Source organism: Stegodyphus dumicola, chromosome 11 (genome assembly GCF_044657685.1).
Source record: "Stegodyphus dumicola isolate Sdum_Otavi_A_Nest chromosome 11, ASM4465768v1".
Taxonomy (NCBI): Eukaryota; Metazoa; Arthropoda; class Arachnida; order Araneae; family Eresidae; genus Stegodyphus; species Stegodyphus dumicola.
In genome coordinates, this window is record NC_140778.1 from 167546938 (window position 1) to 167563470 (window position 16533).

At 49.4% G+C, this 16533-nt stretch overlaps 3 pseudogenes; all 3 read left to right on the forward strand.

Moving 5' to 3' along the window:
- Positions 1-1735: 1735 nt before the first annotated feature.
- Positions 1736-1885, forward strand: LOC118203630 (U2 spliceosomal RNA; annotated as a pseudogene).
- A 6667-nt stretch (positions 1886-8552) lies between these two features.
- Positions 8553-8733, forward strand: LOC146994704 (U2 spliceosomal RNA; annotated as a pseudogene).
- Positions 8734-10635: 1902 nt separating this feature from the next.
- LOC146994705 (U2 spliceosomal RNA) lies at positions 10636-10785 on the forward strand (annotated as a pseudogene).
- Positions 10786-16533: the final 5748 nt, after the last annotated feature.

The following is a 16533-nucleotide window of genomic DNA, read 5'->3' on the forward strand; positions in this document are numbered from 1 at the left end:
TCCTCGGAATGGGAACATTCTGGAGCCTCGGGTTTAACCCTCGTTCTTTTCAGTGTCAAGTTCTGGTTTCTGTAAATACGAAGTTTTATTCGTATTTACAGAAATCCCATAAAATCCACATTTCTTTCCCCGTACTGTTAACAACTTACTCATTCTGTCTGACTGATTGAAGGAAGATCGGCCTCGAAATATCACTCAAATTTCATTTGCAGTAACATTTTTGTCTCATTTCATGTAAGTTTGAGAGAATTCCTATTCACATTTGCCAGATCTTTCCCACTACAGCGCGCGTATACACATTGCTTCTTTCAACACACGAGCCTTTTTATTGTAAATAACTCTCAAAAGGGTGTAAAATGTTTGTAGGCACACTGCAGCAACAAAGATTTTTCTGTCTGTTTCCTAATGTTTTGTTTGTCTCTGTATGATTTCTAAACGCCAGCTAATTGTAATGGTCTACAATTATTGTTAAGGATTGTTGTATTTATGTTTTTATTCATTCATTCATTTATTTTGTTGGCACATTAATATTAACAAACGGGAAAATGCCAATAGATGGCTGCACTATGCAGGAAGCAGTTTATTCTGAGTTTTGAGATGGCTTGCCCGCCACTAGTGTGGAAGTGTAGAATACAAAGTAATCATTAATTGTAAATTAAAAAGTACTGTTTTATTGTACATATTACAAATGAATTTGTAAAGTGTTTTTTGTAATTTTTCTGTTTGTTTAATTGTTTTAAGTTCCTAATATTTCACTCTGTGTTTTCAAGTGCAACGTTTGAACTGAAGAGAGAGAGAGTATCTCTGAGTTGGAAACCATGTGCTGGACTGTGCATGTCGAGTTTGTGTCAATCAAACTCTGGCATTATGTAATGCAGTTTTGGCTGATAAATTTTACTGTCTCAATATTTGTTTAATCACAAAAAATAATTTCTTCCCAAGCATGGGCATTCGATAACTCCAGGAATATTTATTTATTTTTTTTTGGTTTTGCTATTTTTATTGCCTTTGTAATTACATTTGTTTTATATTCACCTGCAGTGAAGAATGAGATTTTTCGGAGGAGGAAGCTACTCCAGAGAAATGAACACTTTCATGAATATTTCATTGTCCTCTTTTCCCATCTGAAAAAAAATTGAGAAAATACGAGAATATTATGTTGCATGGTGCATAAGCTTATAAAAGCTGGAGGAAAACACCGGAATTCAGTTGTTTACTTACTGCTGTTATTGACTGTAGCGATTTCGCGTTGAGATCGGATTAACTTTTTCTACTTTGAATTTTGTTCCGGCCAACGTTTCCGTAAAACGTCCAATATAACTACTGTAAGTTATTGCGATATTGTAGAAATATCTGTGAGGATATTTCAGCATTGTGGTTCATTTGCTGTAGTAAGAATAAAATTTGCAATTGAATCTTGAATGAAATGAACTTTTGACGTCCTTGGCTTTTTAAAACTAGCCCCGCCCAAGGAGGAGGGGACTGACGCCTCCAGAATGGGAACATTAGAAAGGACCGCAAAATGATCCACTTGACTAGACAGAAATTGGTCATCCTTGTACACCTCTTTTTTTGTAACACAGGAGGAGGATGAAATAACGACATATCATAAAAAACCCCCAAGCAGCACTCGCTAACCTGAGTCTTCTGCACCCCCTTCTCCCCCTGCACGAATGCTCAGGACTTTTGAAATATGAAAAATTGAAAGTGAATTCATCACGCCAGAGAATTCTGCATCGCTTCTCGGCCTTTTGGCTAAGATCAAAGTGTAGTAAATCGGTCAAGTTGCCGATACTTTTTCATCTTTTTTGGTCACTTCTTACTGTTTTTACAGGTAGACTGGTGGCTAAAGATGTTTCCTGTTTCTAGGCCTCGCCCACCGCCGAGGCCCCGCCCACCGCCTGGAGTTCGGAGCCCTGGAAGACGCTCACCGCCTCCTGAAGCCAGTTTTGGAGTCCTGGATGCCGGAGCAGGTTCCCATACGGTGCATGGAGTCCCTGGAGACGTTCCTGTTGTAGCTGTTGACCGTGGAGTGCCTGCCGTTCCCGCTGGAGGTCCTGTTGCTGGATCCATTGGAACCTGTTCCCGTGCTGTTCATGGAGTCCCTGGAGCAGCTGTTGACAATGGAGTGCCTGCCGTTCCCGCTGGAGCTATCCCTGGATCCAATGGAGTCGTCCCTCTTGCTCCGGGATCAGCCGCTGATGCTTCCCAAGCCATCCCTGGATCTATTGGAGCCTCTCCTGGTGCGCCTGATGCAGAAGCTGAGGCCCCCGGATTGTCTGAGGCCATTCCTGCCTACCCTGGAGCTTCTGAAGACATCCCTGTGACGGCCGGAGCCTTCCCGGTTGCATCTGTCCCTGGATTGATCCAATCCGTTCCGGCTACTTCCCAAGTCGCCGCTGCAGACCATGGATCCTCCGATGGAAACTCTTGTGTCGTCGCTGGATCTGCTGGAGCTATTCCTGCCCTTGGAGCGAGTGCCTCTCCCGAAATTGCCACTGGAGGTTCCAGAGCTGTTCCTGCATCTTCTAGTGCCACTGCTCATCCTGGAGTCGCCGCTGTGGTCCCTAGTGCCACGCCTTGCCTGCCCGGAGCCGGCTCGTCTGCCAGGAGTGTGCCCACCTACTACTACGGGAGTATCGCCACTAGTGAAGCCACGCCCACCGGGTCGTCCTCCTTGCCCAGACACGTGCCAGCTTTCGTTACACCCTCTGGACCGCCCCTTTCCAAAGGTGGACACTTACGCCAACTGTTGGATAGAATTCAAGCCAAGACTTCTGGCTGCACACCGCTCCTACCTGTGGTCACTTGTCAACCTAGTGAACGAAGGACACCAGAGGGTTCATCACTCGCCAAGTCTGCTCACACGTCCTCCTCTGCCAAGGACACGCCCACCACACCCCAGTCTACATTCGCATGCTACGTCTGCGGATTGGAGTGTACGAGCAGAAGGGGCCTCAGAAGGCATACAAGGACTCACGTGCAGGAGTCCGGAGGGCGGAGCCAAGGTGGATCTTTGGTAAGTTTTGCTTTATTTTGTCTCTTTTTCTCCTACTGATGCTTGATGGGTTGGTGACCTTTACTTGCGTCAGTAGGAACCTTTCCTTTCCCTGTGAGCGTGCAGGTGTCTTTTCCCGCTATCACCGAACTAGCCGTTTTCGGTTAATCCATGTGATGGGTGGGGTCTAACTTTTTCTACCTCTTTCCTGTCTATTCTTGCTCTTCTTTAGTATTTTTTCGCTATTTAGTGTTAAAATGCTTTCGTTGAGCCCTTATTTTTTCCTTTGCACAAACTCACTATTATGGTGGGCGTGGTCTTTCCTTTATTTCATCCCTATCTCTTTGCTCCTTCCGCTATCGTTTGTTTCGTTTTATTTATTTTTCCCATGTCCAGGTTAGTTTCCATCTAACTGGTTGGTTTTTATGCTTACTCGGATTAGTGTCCCGGAGTAGCCGTGAGCCCTTAGCCTGTGTTCTGCCACAGGTCAGGGATCGAGTAAGCTTCCGATTACCCATCCATGTGAAAAGGACACCCGGCTGGGTACGGCCTTTAGTGGGGCGTAATCTTCCAAGTCCTGGTCATCGTCTTTGCTCTCCTGTCAATGGTTTTTCCTTTCGAGTATTTAGTCTCGATAGGTGCCTCGACCCCCAGTTCGTCGTGGGTCCAGGGACTTACCTCCATTGGTGTCTTAGCAGACAGGCCACTCGGCTGAGTGAATCCTTAGCTCGACACCAATTTCCATCCAAATCGGCTAGTTGCACGCGCTAGTTTCTCCGCCTACCCTGGTTATGTTTTTTTTTTTTTTTTTTTTTCCCTACCAGATCCACCCAAAGCTTCGACAGTTGCTCTTGCCCTCTGACTGTTTTATGTTTGATCTTGCCAAAAGTGCTTTGTTCTTGCTTTTTGTGCTGCTGTGTTTCTCTCCATTTTTTTTCAGCTATGCCTGGACCACCGAATGATGCCGGCTCCTCGAGTGACTACATTCCAGTTCCGGTTCGTCCGCCCAGAATCCCGTCGCCAACAACTCCTGGCCTACCTCGGATGTTGCCTACGGCTTCTACGATACCTGCTGTGGATATGCGCTCCTCTCTTGCTGTGTCGTCACCTCAGCCCTGCTCTGTCACCTGTCTGCCTGTTGAAAACCATGCTTCTGCTATGCGTTCCAGCTCAAGACCTCCTGTCCGACATGTTGCTGCGGCTGCCACGCCTTCCGGTCCTCCACTGCTACGAGGTGGTAATCTCAGGCAACTCCTAGCAAAGATCTACGAAAGGTCGCCTGACTCAGTTTACCGTCGCTCTTGTGGCTCACCTCCTGGACCCCGCTCTTCACAGTCTCCCACCTTGGATCTTCATCCCACTGGATCTTCGTCTGACTCGCCTGCCTCTTCTCTCTTTGATGTTTCCTCTGACTCGCCAGTGTGCCACCACACTCGTTCGCGTGCTGCTGTCAAACATACCTGCTCTGGACCGCCTCCTCCTGGATCTCCTTCCACGATGTCTCCTGATTGCACAGTTGTCCCTGCACCTAGCGGCGACATCTTGCCTCCTGTCTGCCCTGTGACGTCTGCCCCAGGTTCCTCATCTTGCGCCAGTGATCCGACTGCCGTGTCCTCCTGTCTGCCGGATGCCAGCACCTCCGTTTCCCCTTCTCCTCCTCCGCCTGCCTTGATCATCTGTGGTGACTGTGGAATGTCCTGTATCAACAAGAAACAGCTGCGCTTCCACTGGTACCGACGTCACAGATCCTCTCCCAGCTCTGACTCTCCTCGTGATTTCCGGCTTCCTGCTTCTGATTCTCCGACTGCCGCCCCCAGAACTTCGCCTCCTCCCAGTTCTCCTGGCCTTGACACCACCTACATCGGCCCTCAGGGTCCTGATTCCACTTGTCGGGTCGACTCTACGCTGCATCTCGTCTTTCCTGTCAACGACGTCTTCTCCTGCACGGAAGTAAACTGCAGCCTTCTATTTAGGTCCAACTCCTGGTCAAGGATGAAGAAGTCTCTCACACGCCACCTTCTCCAGGAGCATCAGCTTCCCATCTCTTCCTGCATGAAATGGTGCAGTCACTGTTGCATGCTCTTGGTGAACAAGGTGTCTTCCCATTCCTGCTTCCGTTCTTCTCCTACTGTCCTCTCGTCTGGTGCTTCGTTCCGGTGGAAATGTTCAGTGTGTCCCTTCTCCTGTCCTTCGAGAAAAGGTCTCTTCAACCACTCTGCCTTCCATCAGCGAGCTGAACGTAATGCTACCTCTGATAATATTGCTCTCCCTCTTCCTGTCCCTCAAAGACCGAGAAGACCACGCCAACAACCTACCCAGGTTTCTCCTGCTGCTGCTTCCACGGTGCCTGCTCCTCCGCCTGCTGTACCCGCCGTTCCTATGAACGATGCTCTTGCCTCGACTGCCGCACCCTCGCCTCCTGTTCCTTCTGCTGCAGTCTCTCCAGAGCGTCCTCACTCATCTCCTACTTCTTCACCTGGTACTCCTGCTTCTCCTGCCAGAAGATCATCTCCTTCTGCTTCTCCAGTCTCTCCTGCACTTTCCTCGCCGGCTCTCTCGCTCTCTGCTCCAGCGGACGACTTTCTCAATTCAAGCTTCCTTGATGATGGATTCTCCGTTCCTTCCGGTAGCCTTCGTGACTCCGCGACTGTTCCCTCCATTGACACCCTGCTTCCGGATGATTCCCCACTGCTGCAGTTCAGCGAGACCCTCCAGCGCCTCTCCTCTGCTCCAGATGACAATAACACCTGGTCCGAATTCGAGACCTGCCTTGATGCCATCATCTCCTCTGCCTCTGATACTGTCAAGCTCCCTCCACCTGTGCCTCCTGAAGAGTCTGTGTTTCGCCGCACACCGGACGCCTCCAATCCCCGTGTCATACAGAGGATCTACCGGATGAATCGTCGGAGAGCCCTCCGACTCATCACCCAACGTGACTCCTCTTTCTGTGCGATTCCTGCGGAAGATCTTGCTGCCCACTTCTCTGAAAAGTACTCTCCACGGGATGCAGACACTTCCATCTTCTGCCAGCATGCTTCTGATCGTCCTCCTGTTGACATGTCGCCGTTCTCCCCTTCTGAAGTGCGTTCCAAGCTGATGGCTTGTGAAAATTCCGCGCCTGGCCCTGATCGGCTTTCTTACAGACACTGGAGAGATGTCGACCCCGAATGCAAGGCACTTTGTGCTATTTTTAACATCTGCTTGAAGCTGCGACGCATTCCGGCCTCTTGGAAGTCCTCTCGCACGTTTCTTATCTTCAAGGATGGGGACCCCTCCGTTATTGACAACTGGCGACCCATCGCCCTTAGCTCGTGCATATCAAGGCTCTTTGCTGGTTGCATGGCACGTCGTTTCTCCAGCTGGCTTTCTACACACGACGTTCTCAGCCCCTGCCAGAAAGGTTTCCTTGCTCATGATGGTGTCTTTGAACACAATTTCATCCTCCACAGTCAACTCCAATTAGCTCGTCGATCCAGGTCTGAATTGTGCTTAGCATCCTTAGACATTTCTAATGCCTTTGGATCCGTGCCACACTCAGCCATCTATGCTGCTCTCTCTGACTCCGGTGTTGGTGACGACTTCTCTTCCCTCATCAGGTCCTTCTACAGTGGCTCTACCACCTCCTTCTTGTCAAGTGATGGCACGTCCTGTCCTGTCGACATCCACGCTAAGGTTCGCCAAGGCTGCCCACTTAGCGGACTCCTATTCAACCTTGTCATCGACCCCGTCCTTCGCTGTGTTGAATCGATGTCTCCGGTTCCAAAGATTCTGGCCTATGCTGATGACCTCCTCCTGTTGGCGCCTTCTCCTGAAGCACTCCAGCATGACCTCCTCCGGGTCCAAGATGCATGTTCCAGGCTCAATCTCTTGCTGAACCCCAAGAAGTGCCGCTCCTTCCACTTCTCTGCTGTTCGCTCCTCCCGTGTTCTTCCGACTGCCTTCTACATCTCTGAAGTTCCAATTCCTGCACTTAAAGAGGGTGAATTCTTCAAGTTTCTTGGTAAGCCCATTGGCTTCAACCTCCCGCCTGCACGTGCCCAACTCCGCGACTTCTTGTCACTGGCCAAGTGTATTTCTGAATCTAAGCTGGCACCCTGGCAACGGATTGATGCTCTTAAGACCTTCTTCTTCCCGTCGCTCCTGTTTCACATGAGGACGTCTCAGTTCTCCAAAACTGACTGGAAAAAGATCGACGATCTCCTCAAGCCTGCCATTAAAAGGACCCTGAACCTCCCCCCAGAAGCCTCCAATAACTATCTCTACGGCCTCTCCGGGAAAGGTTCCTTCGGTGTCCCTCTTGCCGCCGAAGACTCCGACATTGCTGCTGTGGACGGTGCGTTTAAGCTCCTAACATCTAGGGACCCACTCGTTCGCAAGCTTGCTTGGGATGATCTTTGTGGATACATTCGCGCTCGGATCCAGCTGTCTCCATCTCCTTCTATCGTCAGCCAGTTCCTTTCTGCATCGGATGAGGGACCATTCGCCGCCACCAGCAACCCCACCTCTTCACTATGGTCTGCTGCCCGCGCTGCCTCTCGCCGCCTTAACATCTCCTGGAGCTTTGACAACGACGGCTGCCCTTCCATCTCCTGTGGGAATTCTACCATCTTTCCTAGCAACAGGAACTCTATTTTCAAATCCTTTCGTCACCTTAGAAGATCTTGCAGGCTCCAAGATTTGGTGAATCTCCCAAGTCAAGGAAAATCCATGGAATGCGTTTCGGCTGCACGTGCAAGCTCACACTTCTTCCATGAGGGATCGTTCATTCGCTTTGCCGACTGGCGCTTTATCCACCGCGCCCGCCTCAACCTCGTGCCACTGAACGCCTCCAAACCATGGGATCGCACTCGCCGTGCATGTCGTCGCTGCCCCTTTCCAGAGGAGACTCTGCCTCATGTAATCTGTCATTGCATGAAGTATTCGCGGCTCTACCAGAACAGGCACAATTCCATCGTCAAGAGGTTAAAGGATGCTGCTTCTGGTCGCTGGAACGTCCTTTCTGAGAATCTGGCTATTGAAGGATCTTCCCTGAGACCCGATCTTGTCCTTTCCAAAGACGACTCTTGCCTCATTATTGATGTGACCGTCGCCTTTGAGAATCGACTCGCCTCTTTTCAACATGCAAGAACTGAGAAGGAGACCAAATATCGTCCTGTTGCCGACCTTCTAAGAAGAAAGTTTAGAAATGTTCGTACCGAGGCCATTGTTGTTGGTGCTCTAGGATCATGGGATCCGGCAAATGACAGAGTTGTGAGACGTCTCTGCACAAATAAGTATGCAAACTTAATGCGCAAACTTATTGTTAGCGAAACCATCCGGGCATCGAGAGACATTTATATCGAACATTTAACAGGCACACGCCAAAACAATCAAAACAACCAGTGATGTACATAATGCTAAATATTTTATTGTAAATAACGTTAAAGAAATTATATTGTTACGTCTTCATTGTTTTATCTTTTTGTCGAAATTCTTTATATTATTTATTAATAACGAAAATCGCACTGCGTGCGTCATTGTCTGACACGCCATGATCAGATCAATGCTGTGTAAAATGGCATGGAATATTTTAAATAAAGAATCTGTTCTTATCAGCTTAATATCTGATACGACGTCGACATGACGTCAAGATATTAAACTAATTTTTGCAGATAGGCTTGTGGTTAGGAATTTATTCCGCCCTCGCCACGGGTTGGCCTGCTATGGCACTACTTGCAGGATACGGCCCACAATATATCCAAAAAGCAGAAACTTCACACACCCACTGCATCCTCAGGAAAACGTCCTTTTAAAATGGCCCCTTCAAATTTCAGAAAACCGAAGGTCTGACAACATCATACCTTTGTACGAGTGTGCGGCGACCTGCCTTTTTTTTAACTCGGGCCCCTCGTTCTTTTCCTCGGAATGGGAACATTCTGGAGCCTCGGGTTTAACCCTCGTTCTTTTCAGTGTCAAGTTCTGGTTTCTGTAAATACGAAGTTTTATTCGTATTTACAGAAATCCCATAAAATCCACATTTCTTTCCCCGTACTGTTAACAACTTACTCATTCTGTCTGACTGATTGAAGGAAGATCGGCCTCGAAATATCACTCAAATTTCATTTGCAGTAACATTTTTGTCTCATTTCATGTAAGTTTGAGAGAATTCCTATTCACATTTGCCAGATCTTTCCCACTACAGCGCGCGTATACACATTGCTTCTTTCAACACACGAGCCTTTTTATTGTAAATAACTCTCAAAAGGGTGTAAAATGTTTGTAGGCACACTGCAGCAACAAAGATTTTTCTGTCTGTTTCCTAATGTTTTGTTTGTCTCTGTATGATTTCTAAACGCCAGCTAATTGTAATGGTCTACAATTATTGTTAAGGATTGTTGTATTTATGTTTTTATACATTCATTCATTTATTTTGTTGGCACATTAATATTAACAAACGGGAAAATGCCAATAGATGGCTGCACTATGCAGGAAGCAGTTTATTCTGAGTTTTGAGATGGCTTGCCCGCCACTAGTGTGGAAGTGTAGAATACAAAGTAATCATTAATTGTAAATTAAAAAGTACTGTTTTATTGTACATATTACAAATGAATTTGTAAAGTGTTTTTTGTAATTTTTCTGTTTGTTTAATTGTTTTAAGTTCCTAATATTTCACTCTGTGTTTTCAAGTGCAACGTTTGAACTGAAGAGAGAGAGAGAGAGAGTATCTCTGAGTTGGAAACCATGTGCTGGACTGTGCATGTCGAGTTTGTGTCAATCAAACTCTGGCATTATGTAATGCAGTTTTGGCTGATAAATTTTACTGTCTCAATATTTGTTTAATCACAAAAAATAATTTCTTCCCAAGCATGGGCATTCGATAACTCCAGGAATATTTATTTATTTATTTTTGGTTTTGCTATTTTTATTGCCTTTGTAATTACATTTGTTTTATATTCACCTGCAGTGAAGAATGAGATTTTTCGGAGGAGGAAGCTACTCCAGAGAAATGAACACTTTCATGAATATTTCATTGTCCTCTTTTCCCATCTGAAAAAAAATTGAGAAAATACGAGAATATTATGTTGCATGGTGCATAAGCTTATAAAAGCTGGAGGAAAACACCGGAATTCAGTTGTTTACTTACTGCTGTTATTGACTGTAGCGATTTCGCGTTGAGATCGGATTAACTTTTTCTACTTTGAATTTTGTTCCGGCCAACGTTTCCGTAAAACGTCCAATATAACTACTGTAAGTTATTGCGATATTGTAGAAATATCTGTGAGGATATTTCAGCATTGTGGTTCATTTGCTGTAGTAAGAATAAAATTTGCAATTGAATCTTGAATGAAATGAACTTTTGACGTCCTTGGCTTTTTAAAACTAGCCCCGCCAGAGGAGGAGGGGACTGACGCCTCCAGAATGGGAACATTAGAAAGGACCGCAAAATGATCCACTTGACTAGACAGAAATTGGTCATCCTTGTACACCTCTTTTTTTGTAACACAGGAGGAGGATGAAATAACGACATATCATAAAAAACCCCCAAGCAGCACTCGCTAACCTGAGTCTTCTGCACCCCCTTCTCCCCCTGCACGAATGCTCAGGACTTTTGAAATATGAAAAATTGAAAGTGAATTCATCACGCCAGAGAATTCTGCATCGCTTCTCGGCCTTTTGGCTAAGATCAAAGTGTAGTAAATCGGTCGAGTTGCCGATACTTTTTCATCTTTTTTGGTCACTTCTTACTGTTTTTACAGGTAGACTGGTGGCTAAAGATGTTTCCTGTTTCTAGGCCTCGCCCACCGCCGAGGCCCCGCCCACCGCCTGGAGTTCGGAGCCCTGGAAGACGCTCACCGCCTCCTGAAGCCAGTTTTGGAGTCCTGGATGCCGGAGCAGGTTCCCATACGGTGCATGGAGTCCCTGGAGACGTTCCTGTTGTAGCTGTTGACCGTGGAGTGCCTGCCGTTCCCGCTGGAGGTCCTGTTGCTGGATCCATTGGAACCTGTTCCCGTGCTGTTCATGGAGTCCCTGGAGCAGCTGTTGACCATGGAGTGCCCGCCGTTCCCGCTGGAGCTATCCCTGGATCCAATGGAGTCGTCCCTCTTGCTCCGGGATCAGCCGCTGATGCTTCCCAAGCCATCCCTGGATCTATTGGAGCCTCTCCTGGTGCGCCTGATGCAGAAGCTGAGGCCCCCGGATTGTCTGAGGCCATTCCTGCCTACCCTGGAGCTTCTGAAGACAACCCTGTGACGGCCGGAGCCTTCCCGGTTGCATCTGTCCCTGGATTGATCCAATCCGTTCCGGCTACTTCCCAAGTCGCCGCTGCAGACCATGGATCCTCCGATGGAAACTCTTGTGTCGTCGCTGGATCTGCCGGAGCTATTCTTGCCCTTGGAGCGAGTGCCTCTCCCGAAATTGCCACTGGAGGTTCCAGAGCTGTTCCTGCATCTTCTAGTGCCACTGCTCATCCTGGAGTCGCCGCTGTGGTCCCTAGTGCCACGCCTTGCCTGCCCGGAGCCGGCTCGTCTGCCAGGAGTGTGCCCACCTACTACTACGGGAGTATCGCCACTAGTGAAGCCACGCCCACCGGGTCGTCCTCCTTGCCCAGACACGTGCCAGCTTTCGTTACACCCTCTGGACCGCCCCTTTCCAAAGGTGGACACTTACGCCAACTGTTGGATAGAATTCAAGCCAAGACTTCTGGCTGCACACCGCTCCTACCTGTGGTCACTTGTCAACCTAGTGAACGAAGGACACCAGAGGGTTCATCACTCGCCAAGTCTGCTCACACGTCCTCCTCTGCCAAGGACACGCCCACCACACCCCAGTCTACATTCGCATGCTACGTCTGCGGATTGGAGTGTACGAGCAGAAGGGGCCTCAGAAGGCATACAAGGACGCACGTGCAGGAGAAAGACAGTCAGCTCCACCCACCTCCTGACAGAAGGGTAGCTGCGAGCATTCCTGGGTCATTGATCTCGCCCGTATGTCATCATACACGGGCTCGGACGGCGGCTGGTCATGCCTGCTCATCGAACACACTCACGAGCTCACCCCCACGCACTTACGCTGAAGCTCTTTCTTCGCCATCCATGAGAGAGAGTTCTGCTCATCCTGCTTCAACCGGTCCTGTCTGCGCAGTGATTACCTCCACCGCGGGGACGGAGTCTCTGACGTCCAACGTACCTGCTAAATCCAAGGTGTTTCCTGCGGAGAACACAAGGAACTTGCTGCCACCTTCGGAGACGTCAATCCCGTCGACACCATACTTCACCCTCCCGGCCAGGAATTCTACTCCCACCGTCATACCTGGACCAAAGACTAATGCTTCCACACCTCAACTGGCGTCTGCCGTCACCTGCCCGGATTGTGGTCGCTCCTGCCTGAATAAGAAACAGCTGCGGTCCCATCGTCACCTCCGTCACAGACAGGCTCCGCCTCCCACCTCTCCTGGAGACGATGACTTTACCTCCTCAACTCCTGAGACACTGACTGACGCCGCTTCTTCACCGCCCGCTGCTCCTGCACCAGGCCCCGTCCACACGGACTGCACTGCCTCTGGCTCAACAGACGCTGCTCCTCAACCTGCTTTAACTGCCACTGTCCCGGTGACCACTTCGCCTAGTAAAGACCTACCTGGTGAATCCGATGTCGCACCTCAAGTACCCTGCCAGACACGCTTGGATACTACCTCCAGCGCTGGAGACACGACTGATGCGGACGTCCTCATCCTATGCCTCACTCCCTCAGAAAGGACTGATCTGCTCTCTACTGAATTGCCCGCACCAGACAGCAATGTAATACGCTCACATGCTGCTACGACTTCTACTGAGCAAATTGCACCTGGCCCACGTCCTAGCAGGCCATTGCAGAACCTGTCAGTGAGGGAGCCTTTGCCTATGCCCACTCATGTGGAGAATCATGAGTCCTGCCCAGAGACATCCTGCCGACGTGACTCTATTGTCCATCTACTCTTCCCGATGCAAGACACACTCCACTGCACCGAAAGGGACTGCCATAGGACATTCCATTCGAAACGCTGGACCCAACTCCGCCACTCGCTCTGCAGACACCTCTTGTACACACATGGCATAGATGTTGCTAGCACTCGGAACTGGTGTGCACACTGCCTATTGCCCATCGCCGTTAAGGTCTCGACCCATCAATGCTTTAGAGACCGGCCCGTAGTCGTCGAATCGGGCATTCAACATCGTTGGAGATGTACCCAGTGCGACTTCTCATGCCAAACACGGGGTGGATTCCTTAACCACCAAGCACGCCACCGACGTGAACGGCAGCGCTTACTCCAGCCACCTCTAGTGACGCCTCTCCTTCCCTCCACCTCGGCAAGACGACAGGCACGGACTGCACGATTCCGTACATCTCGCCAAGATGATGCTAGAACTGATGGACCTTCCACTGCCTACCAATCGACAAGTGCAACAGACCCTAATACCTTGCCCTATCAAGAGGATGCCGCACCTCCAGGAACAGACACGAGGACTACCCCACAGGTTGATGCGCCTTTGACTGACAATCTGGGAACCAACCCTTCCTTTGAAGAACACTCCCCGGAGCCGTCCTTCCCGGATTCGCCTTCACCTACCGGTCCTACAGTTACACCCGACTCACCGGTTCCAGAAGCCGTATCGGATGATGCCGAGAGATCTCCACTGGGTGGTGTAGAAATACAAGTCACGTCCCCCCTTGAACACTTCGTAGAACGACTGGAAGAGTTTTCCGACCCGATGACCACTGAGCAGTGGGATGCCTTTTCCACGTTACTTGACGAGATCTTGATGGCCGCCGCGAGTGCAGTTCGTCTTCCTCCCGCTAGCGAGGATGTAAGTGGAAACAACAACAATTCCGCCAAGATACGTGATGACCCAAAGTTGCTCCAGAAACTCTACCGTCGTAACCGACGCAGAGCGGTCCGACTGATTTGCGGGGATGATTCACAGAGATGCCCAATTGGAAGACAGGATATACAAGATCACTTTGCTGCTGCCCTATGCAACAACCGAGTTGACACCTCAGTGTACACCTCACCATCCCCTCTCCCCAGAGAACTTGACCTCTCTCCATTTTCTCCTGCAGAGATCGCAAGGAAACTCTATTCAGCTGAAAACTCGGCACCCGGACACGATCGACTCTCATACAACCATTGGAAGGCCGTTGATCCGGACTGTACAGTACTCGCAGCCATCTTCAACATCTGCTTGAAAGCTAGGAAAGTCCCTGCAGCTTGGAAAGACTCTCGTACTATCCTGTTACCCAAAGGGGGTGACCCGCATAACATCAAAAACTGGCGTCCTATCTCGCTGAGTGTTACGATTGCCAAGCTGTTCTGTGGTTGCCTGGCACGACGGTTCACTTCTTGGCTCATCGACAACTGCATCCTTTCCCCGTCACAGAAGGGATTTCTACCCTTCGACGGGGTGTTTGAAAATAACTTCGTTGTTCAGCAGAGAATCCAGCTAGCACGGACCAGCCAATCTGACACCTGCCTGGCGTCATTGGACCTATCCAATGCCTTCGGATCCGTGCCCCACGATGCAATTTTTGCTGCGCTTCGAGCCTCTGGAGTTGGGAATCATTTCACCGAGCTGATACAGGAGCTGTACACGGATGCGTCCACACGCGTCTTCACAGAGGAAGGCCCCACGGATCCAATTCCAATTGACATCGGAGTACGTCAGGGTTGCCCCCTAAGTGGGCTGTTGTTCAACTTGACCATCAACCCGATACTTGTCGCAGTCCAAGGGCAAAGTCCTCTACACCGCATACTGGCGTATGCCGACGACCTACTGCTACTCGCGCCCTCCCCTGCGGAGCTGCAAACTCAACTCAATCTGACGCACAACCTGGTTGGAAAGCTTGGCCTCTACATCAACCCCAGAAAATGCTTCTCCCTACATATCTCCGGAGCTCGCCCAACGGGTGTCCGCCACTCTCAGTTCTCGATCGACGGCACTGCCATCAGGTGTCTTCGTGAGGGTGAAGGTGAGGAATTTTTGGGGAAACCAATTGGATTCAACCAACCACCGGACATCGAGGCACTCAATACTTACCTACAGAAATGCGAGATGATCCTGAATTCGCCACTTGCTCCCTGGCAGCGCATTGACGCGCTCAAATCCTTTGTGTTTCCATCAATGGATTTTGATATGAGGACGGCCCGGTTGAAGAAAACCGACTGGGCAAAGATTGACTCACATGTGCGCCCGCTACTAAAGAGGACTCTCAACCTACCTCCCGAGGCGGCAAATGAATATCTTTACGGCGCGAAGGAATCTGCATGCTTTGGTATCCCGCTGGCTGCCGAAAGCTCAGATATAGCAAGGATTGACAGCGCTTTCAAGTTGCTCACTTCATTGGACCCTGGGATACAACAGCTCGCTTGGGAGGACCTTACGCGACTTGTAAGTGGACGACTGAAAAGGGTTCCTTCCTTCTCTGAGATTGCAGCTTTCCTTTCGGGATGTGACGAAGACTTTCCCAGGAGCACCTCCAACCCAATTTCATCAGTTTGGTCCGCGGCCAGAAGCGCAGCCCGTCGCCTAAAAGTCACGTGGACAATTTCTGACGACCACACTGTGGAGATCTCTCATGACGGTACCACCATAACAGCCGGCAAGCGACGCCTTGTATTCCGCACCCTGCGGAATGCCATCAAGAAATCCCGCGCAGAGAAACTCATCACTTATCCCAACCAGGGCAAGGCGATGGAATGCGCAGCGGCTGCCAAAGCAAGCTCTCACTTTTTCCGGAACGGGGCATTTACACGATTCGCCGACTGGCGATTTATACATCGTGCAAGGCTAAACCTCGTCCCCCTGAACGGTGTTCGTCGCAATGTGAATGGCTCCCGTGGCTGCAGAAGATGCAACTTTGAGCTCGAGACCCTCCCGCATGTCCTCTGCCACTGCATGAGATACAGCCGTCTCTACCAAGCGAGGCACAATGCAGTGGTAGAGAGGATTAAAAAGGCAGCCAGTGGAAGGTGGCAGCTCCTCTCCGAGAACCGGCCAGTCAGAGGACTCCCGCTACGCCCGGACATCATCCTAACAAGAGACAACGCATGCCTCATCCTAGACATAACAGTTGCTTTTGACAACCGTCGGTCTTCATTTGATGCTGCTCGCCGAGAGAAGATGAACAAGTACCGTCCGCTAATCGAAGCACTGAAATCTACATACAACGATGTGCGCGTAGAAGCAATTGTAATCGGAGCACTAGGATCATGGGATCCAAACAACGATAAAGTTCTCAGCAGGATCTGCAGCAGGAAGTACGCATCACTTATGCGAAAGCTCATCGTAAGTGAAACAATAAGTAAATCAAGGGATATCTATGTGGAGCATCTCACGGACGTCAGACAGGAGAACTGGTAAATTTAACATGGACTCACTGAACTATCCGATTAAGTGTTCACAAAGTACAAACCCCCGAAATATGTAAGTAGAAAGAAAAACCTAGTATGTACATAAGTGCTTGGTTCTGAAAATAGTTGTTGTACATATCTGCTTCGCTCTGTAAATAATTGTAAATAGAAA